Genomic DNA, 8401 nt, shown 5'->3' on the forward strand with positions numbered 1-8401 from the left:
AGGCACACACTCCTGCTCCTCGACCGGATAAAATCAGATCATCCCTTTCCCAAAATCCTTTTTGCTACGATTTTTCTCCTCATAGTAACAGGCTTTGCAAAGTATTTTAAAGAACAATTCAGCAATAATTCCCAGGAAACCATTTGTTACCTGTGGTTAACGTCCAATCCGCTCACATGGCAGCTCAACTTTCTGACACAGAAATCCAGGAGAACACTCGGACAAATCAAGACCCAAATTGGTTCAGCCTCTGAGGATAATAACGACTTAGAAATATGTATAAATTTATAAGTGGTTTTGAATAAGGACAGCATTTCAAAAAGCTCGAATTGTTACTTTGAAATAAGCCATTCTGCCTTTTTAAATTCCAGTCCTTAATAGGGGATGAGACCCAGACTGCCAAGAACCAAGGAGAGTTTTTGATGCAAATGAAAAGCGGCATTTAGAAAGTGCAAGTATCCCATAATAGAGCCCACACCACATTGCCAGCTCCCAGGCCTGTCTGGAGAATCCAGGGACGCATCCAGCCCAGGAGACCAGAGCAGGGGGGTTTAGAGGCTCCCTGGCCCCATGGCTGACCTGGTTTGTGCTGGTGAGGCCTCAAGGCTCACACTACAGCCCCACATTCAAGGGTTTCCAGTCAAAAACCACAGAAATTCCAGCCAGGAGTCAGACCCAGACACACATGGGCAGATGTGGCCACGCGGGGAAGGCATGGATGAGAGGAGAGCTCCTGAAGGCTCCTTGGACTGGTTTTACTGATCCTACCCCTGCCCAATGTCCCAGGAAAAGCTCTATGTTTCAGTGGGATTGATAATGAAAGCCCCTCTGCCCCCCATGGCCATACTTAGAGAAAAATCCTCTGGCAAAGAAGCATTGCTGGGATGAACACAAGTGATTCTCACACCCATCAAAGAGTTCAGGATCTCCACACTCAAACGCTCCATGGACACCCACTCCTGGCAGTGCCAGAGCTCCCCAGGCTGCTGCATGGCGGGTGAGAGGGGGAAGAAGCAGCTCTTGGAGAAGGCAGCAGCAGGACCCAGGCGCTCCCTGTCCTCCCCATACAGAGAGGAAGGAGCAGGGCGGTGCCTTCCTCACTCCCAGCTGTGCCAGAGGCTCCTCCTGGGTGGCCAGGACACAGTTCTGCCCTGGGAGAGCAGAGCCAGCTCTGCCAGGGAGGAGCTGAAGTGGTGGGGATGGGATGGCAGGCGGGGGGATGAACCATGGAGTCATTACGGTTGGAAAAGACATTTAGGATCATCAAGTCCAACCATGACCCAGGACCACCACTAAACCCTGTTCCCAGGTGCCATATCCACGTGGTTTTTGAACACTTCCAGGGATGGTGACTCCATCAGTCACTCTGTGGTGACTCTACTTCCAGGGGTGGTGACTGTCTACCTTGGGCAGGCTGTTCCATGCTTTAGAACCCTTCCCATGAAAAATTTATAATAATATCTAATCTAACCCCACCCTGGTGCATCCCCAGAGGATGAGGTTGCCCGTCATGCGGGGGCTGCCCCACGGCATGTGGGAGGGGGGGAAGGCGGAAGCAGGGAGGGACCTGGCACGACAGGGGAGTGACAGCGGAGCGGGAACGGGAGCTGGCCCTGGACAAAAGGCCCAATTAAAGCGTCCTCCCGCAAACAAACATCCCCAGAGCCCAACTTTTTCAAAGATGGCTCAGGAAAGAAAAGGGCCACGGGATCGGCGGGATCAACCTAAGTCATGTACATCTATTTAACAAGAAAACTCATTGATAAGCAAACCACCTGATGCTTGCACAGTAGAAAAGAAAACACCTGGTTCTGCCTGTGGGTTGATAAGCCAATATCTTTAATCTTTTTTTTTTCTCTTGATGACTGAAGTACACACTCTGTGCGGCCCTATGCTCCAGCCACATTGGTAATAGTAACAAAGCTTTGATGTCCCCCTCATTCAACAGAATGTTGTTTAGTTCAAAGCGAAGAACAGAGGCAATTCTTTGCTTTTAAATTATTAGCTCCCTAAGTCTTCTGTAATGATATAGTTTGACTGAAGTGTGCAGTTTATTAACTACATAAAGACGATATTATTAGAGCGGAGAAAGGCAGCCGAAAGTTTTGCCTTTCAGCTCAGCAGCAGGGGTTTTTGATACTTTGATCTCAATCAATGCTAAATGTCTTTGTGAGATAGAGGGAGCAGCAGAAATTACCTTTGGCACCATGACTACATCAATTATTTAGTTCTTTTTCTTATAAATTAAAGTGTTCTTCAACTTTTACCCCAATTTTTTCTTCCTCTTCTTCTTCTTTTTTTTTTTCCCTTCAGTTACTGGGGGGGGAGAAAGCCGACTGGAAGAAGTCTGGCTGTGAGTATTAATAAAAATTCCACTGACCTTTCCCAGTCCTGGTCTGGGAGGGTCTTCTCTGTGCGAGGAGGTGGATTCACGCGAACAACAACAGCAAAAGGGGGGCTTGGGGTAATGAGCTGTTTAATCAAACGACTGTGTAGGCTCTTATTCCAAATTTGTCTCTATTTAGCCTAATTTCTTTTTTTTTTTTTTTTTCCCTTGGTCTTTCCCAGCATTGCTGGCGAATGCAGCTGGAAAAATGGGACATCTGACAAGAAAGGTGGAGGGAGAGTATTTACAAGAGCAAGTAGTAACAGGATACAGGGAATGGCTTCCCACTGCCAGAGGGCAGAGATGGGTAGGATATTGGGAAAAAATCCTTCCCTGTGAGGTTGGGGAGGCCCTGGCACAGGGTGCCCAGAGAAGCTGTGGCTGCCCCTGGATCCCTGGAAGTGTCCAAGGCCAGGCTGGAGCAGCCTGGGATAGTGGAAGGTGTCCCTGTGGAACTGGATGGGCTTTAAGGCCACTTCCAACCCAAAGCATTCCATGATCCAGGACTCCTGAGGCTGAAAGCAGAGCTTGCAGAGACCACAGCCCCTGGAGCTGCAGCAGGTGCCTGCACACTGGTGCTGGATGCAGAAACTCTCATTAAAGCCACTGGTGTCAGGTGATCCCACCCAGAGCTGTCACCAAACCCTACTCGCGCAGAACTCTTGTCCAGCCTAGAGTTCATCCCCTAGAGCCAATAATAAACCATTCCCACAGCTGATCCATCTCATCCCAAGACGGGTGACAGACTCCTTCCCTGGGGGCAGAGGGAATCCAGCATGATGGGACTAGAGGAGATAACACAGCTCAGTGCTTCCCTTGGATAACAACAAATGAGTGAATATTTCAGTGGGATTTGTGCTCTTTTGATACTTCAGGGAAAAGGCTGGAGCAGAGCCAAGGGAGGAGGGTATCCCTGCAATCCTGGGGACAGCAGTTGGTGGCTGGGCTCAGCGCTGTGGTGCACCAGAGTGTGTTAGAAACCACTGGAACCAGAACCTTGGCTGGGAACACAGGCAGCAGGACCACAAAGGTGCTGAGGAGATGCCTTTAAACCAAGCTTTAAAGCACTGACCTCTGGCCAGAGAAATTCTTTGTGAGCAAGAAATAAAAGAGGTCTTTGCAGAGGTGTTGAGGCATGAACTATGGGAACTTCAATATATTTATGTGTAGAATGTGTTGGAGAACAACATAATTCTGTTTTCATGGTGATCAAAGTTTTGCAAGAAGGAGGACTTGAGACAGTGGGCTGAGCTGCTATGGCAACATGAATTTTAAAAAGTAAACTGACTTGCAAGAGCTTATCTCTTCCTCTTTAGTGTGGTGCCGAACAGATCTGGGAACCTCTGACTGACAGGGATCCTGTGAGGTGCTCACCTCTGCTTCTGGGCCAGGTGAATTGCAAAATGCATAAAACATATCCCTCGTGGCAAGGGGAAAATTATTCCGTGACTGCATTTGTCCTGCACCCCAAAGAGCCAAGTCATGGTGATTCTTTCATCGTGTGTTTATCACAACTCAGATATTCAGATGTTGGGGTGGCTGCAGCACGAAGCACTTTGGCTGTGCTGACATCCTATTCTGGGAGCAGGGTGGGCTGCCGGGCGGTGCTCAGAGGTGAATTCCACCCACGGGCAGGCGTTTCCACGAGCACCATGACGTGGGCTCGGTTTACAGCTTGGCTTTCAAGCCACCGGCACAAAATGTAGAGGGAGCGGTGTCAGGAGCCCTCCCTGACAGCTCCTTTCAGGAGAGGATGCTGTGAGGAGCTGTCACGCTCTGAGTCAGCTGTTCTTCCAGGGCTGGCATTCCAGGCAGGAAGAGCCTGCTTGCGGAACCATCCCAACCACGCCGCCTGCCAAAACCACACTGGGAATCCCATGGGAACCAGCCCTCTCCCGGGCCAGCTGGTACTTCCTGCTCCCGAGGCCTGATCCTGCTGGATGCTGAGCATTCTTTGTTCCATTTTTAAATTAATGAGACCTGAGCAATGCACAGTCCCAGACCCCAGGGAAGAAACAGCCCCTCGGTGTTCTGGCCATGTGGCCCAGCTGGAGAGGAGAGGGAAATGTCAGGCTTGAAGGGAGATTTGAGAGACGCCTGGAAAACAGATCCTTAATCTGGAGATTTTAACCAGGTTCTCCGAGCTGGCCATGCTCCCACACACAGCTCTCCTCCCCAGCACAGGCTGTGACCCCAAAACTGGCAGCCCCATCCCTCCAGAGAAGGATGAAGATCACCAGCGTGGGACTCCATTCTACTCCCATTCTATCCCAACAGTGTCCCCTTGAGGTTGGTGGCTGAGGCAGCCTGGGAAGAGCCCTCATGGAGGTGAGGGGGAACCCCAGAAGCTGCTCTTGTTTTCCAGGCTGGTGCAGACAACAAATCCCAGCAGCTGTGGGTGAGCCTGAGTGAAGCCTGAGTGGAGGAGCCCATCCCACAGTGGGTGTGGGACCTCCACACTTGGAAGTGGAGCACTCGGAGAACCACTTGGATAAGAATCTTCCTTCCAAGTTCATTCTGTGAATATCCAGAGCTGGACAACTGCAGCCCATCCTGCAGCACCTGGAGCGTGGGAGCTCCTCCAGCACCGAGGAGCCGGAGTGGGAGGGTCTGTGCAGCCCTGGGAGGTGCGAGAGAGGAGCCTCTGAGGGGGACACGGGGCTCCCTCGCCACTGCTGCTGCTGGAATCTCCTTTCTTCTGGCAGCCAAGCAGCAGGGAGTTTTCTGAGAAACTGCCCACAGGGAGCGATCACTTTTTCCAGTCATTAACCTTACACATCCCTCACGTTACCGGGATACCTTGGATGTCTAAGTTGCTGCAGCGAGCTAATTCCTGCAGGTGACTCCAGGCAGCGGTAAGTGGGCTCTGCACAGCGAGGGGATTTGAAGTGCCAGAGCTGAAAGCGCTCCCGACTCCGGCACGCCAGGCCTCCAGCGGGGGACACAGCCTCAGATGTCACCGTGCGAGCACAGCGTGGTGGCAGGAGCGAGCCGGGGCCTCTGGAGCTGTCATTTCCAACCTGCTGCCAGCAGCACCCGGGGGAGCCAAAGCAAAGGGAGGAGGGCTGGGCACGGCCTTGAGATGCACAGGGCAGGGCCTTGTGCCCCAGGGAAAAGAGCTGTAATTGAAGGATATTGGGGGAAAAGATATTTGGAAGGTATTGGGAATAAAAACCAGTGCCCTGAAGGGATAAATGTTGGGAACTCCCAGTGCTGGCCTCTGGGATAGGTGTGTACCTGCCTGGATGTTGCTGCACCGGGTATCCCAGCCCTGACAGAGCAGCAGTTTTGCATCTGAACTCCTTTCTCTGGTGTAGAAGATGAGCACAAGGAGTATTCAAAGGCAAGGAGGTTCCCAAGAGAAGCCCCAAACCAATGAGAAAAATATTTACAGTAGGATGGCTCTTATAGTATGTACATGACATTAAATACTATATTATTTTCTCTGACACATCACAATGCATTCCTGTTGTGTTTCCTGGATTATACATCACCAGTGTCCTGCCAGGACTGGCTGAGTTAACAACATTCACACAAAAATTGCAGAGGACACCAGATTTGTCTCTCATCAGTAACAGGTGTCACTGTCGGTGACTGCAGAGCAGGACCAGGTCCCTCTGACAGAGCAAAGCCATCGAGAGCCAACGTGTGTTTGTACAAGAGGAGCACCACGGGCAGTGAGGGCCAGCAGCCTCCTGCCCAACCCTTGGCTCCCCTGGGAAAGACTCTTTGGAGACAGAAGCAGCCTCTAGATTTTCCCAAACTGCCCTGTGATGGGACGTGCCAGCTCAGAACGGGGAGCAGTGGGCGTGTGTGAAGAGAGATTAACATCCCACAGCAGGACTGAGCATGTGGAACCACACCAGCCACACAGGAAAAACTCCATTTATAATCAGAAAGTACAAAACAGCACATCAGAAGTCACAGGTCATGGCCAAGGTACAGAACAGGGACCCACAGAACACACACCAAGGAAATTCCTCCAGGGAATAAAACAACCACCTTCAAACACTGACACAAGGAAGGCAGCGGTCCAACACTCTCACAGTATCAGCACAGGCTGTGGTAACGCATCAGTCCCTGCTTGGAGGGGCCCAAAACACCAGCAGGGGTTTGGCTTGGATCTCCCCAGGTCGAGCCATGGTTTCAAACCCATGCACTGGGAAGCTGGAGCTAATGCAGGAGGGCTCTGCACTCCTTGATGCCTCTGGGATCAGTTTTGGTTTGGATGAAGGAATGATGCTTTGCCACTCAGCACACAGCTGCTCTTGAGGGGCACTCCATTTCCCCCAGCAATCAGCTGTCTCTCAGTCAGCATGCTTTAAAATTTGGAAATTGTTAATTAATAGGAGGTGGGTCCAGGCTGAGGGACACAAACTCAGCCCAGTTTTGGCACTGAAGCCTGAGCCCTGCTCTGACAACCCCCTGCTAGCCCTGCTCCAGCTGTGCTGTGTTCAGTGTGCTGACACCTCATGACCAAGCCAGAAACTCCGATAAGACACCGTTTCCCAGGACATCACCCACACATCCTCCATCTGCTCCAAGGCATGAAACCAGGCTTGTTTATCGACAAGTTTGTCATGAGCAGAACTGAATACACCAAAGATAGGAAAGAAAACCAGTCCAGAAACACTTGGAGCTCTTGGATCACAAACAGCTGGGCACACCAGGGGGTGTTTATCTGTGGCTGTGGTGCTCTGAGTGTCCCTGGTGCTGGAGGATGGCTCTAACACACTTCTCCAACAGCACTGAGCACTGTGCTGAGCCACCCACAGCAAACACTGCGGTCTCAGGCCTGGGAGCAGCATCCGTGTCGGGGTTACCCCGCTCTCCCCTCCTCCGTGGGGGTCTCCCAGGGGCAGATCAACTCCTTTGCAGAGCCCTTCCGAGCTCGGCGGTGTCTGTCCTCTCCAGGCCCACAGCCCCTGGGGCAGGCTCGGCTATCCGAAGGCGCAGCCGGTTTGACTTGGAAGAAGCTGTGTTGGGAAGGAGAAACTCATCACACACACGGCGCTTTTTGATGTGCTCCGAGGCGGCGAACGAGCTCGGCTTTGAGATTTCCACTGTTCTAGCCCCAAATCCCAAAGCAAAACTCCCAGGCATGAGCCCATGGAGAGGGAGGACGAAGGGAATGTGCATTGCCACCTGTTTGAAGCTGCAGCGCCGTGCGACAGAGCTCCGGAGCGCAGAGCCAGGTGGAGCAGGAGCCCTCAGGTTTGCGCTTTGGAATTTATAATGTGGACTCATCCACTCGGCCAGCAGCAGAGGTGGGTTAAACGAGATCAGGGACATGCTGCTCCTAGTGAGGGACATGGCCAGGGTTTGGTTCCTGCAGGGGCAGCCTTTCAAGGCAAAAATTCCCCACCTCACACGTCCTGCCCTGGAACGACAAACACTTAGCAACTCTCTCTCAAGATTTCCCCTCCCTTGTCACTTCTGTGTCTCTTCTGACTTGAAATCACTAAACCAAACCTGAACCAGTGTTCAAGAACACTGAGGTTTTCCAAATTCAGGGATTAAAAGTAAAACCTGGGGTTTTGCACCCTGAACATGAGGTGTGAGAATAGCAGAGGCACTGCCAGCATGGGCTCCTGGCCTGTTCCCATCGGGAAACTGGAGGAGTGGAGACAGGGAAGAGACACTTTCAGAGTCTGGGCTTTGGTGCAAGTGTGGGAAAGGCGACTGTCAGACAGGTTCTCAGGGGCCTCTCCCTCTGGCTAACCCCAAACCGGACCGATCCCGGAGCTGAGCCCTCTCCAGGGTGGGTGTCCAGGTGTCCGTGCGGTGCTCACCTGCTGACCGTCATCGGGAAACTGGAGGAGTGGAGACAGGGAAGAGACACTTTCAGAGTCTGGGCTTTGGTGCAAGTGTGGGAAAGGCGACTGTCAGACAGGTTCTCAGGGGCCTCTCCCTCTGGCTAACCCCAAACCGGACCGATCCCGGAGCTGAGCCCTCTCCAGGGTGGGTGTCCAGGTGTCCGTGCGGTGCTCACCTGCTGACCGTCCTGGTGTCCGG

Source organism: Corvus brachyrhynchos, unplaced genomic scaffold (assembly GCF_000691975.1).
Source record: "Corvus brachyrhynchos isolate BGI_N302 unplaced genomic scaffold, ASM69197v1 scaffold218, whole genome shotgun sequence".
Lineage (NCBI taxonomy): Eukaryota > Metazoa > Chordata > Aves > Passeriformes > Corvidae > Corvus > Corvus brachyrhynchos.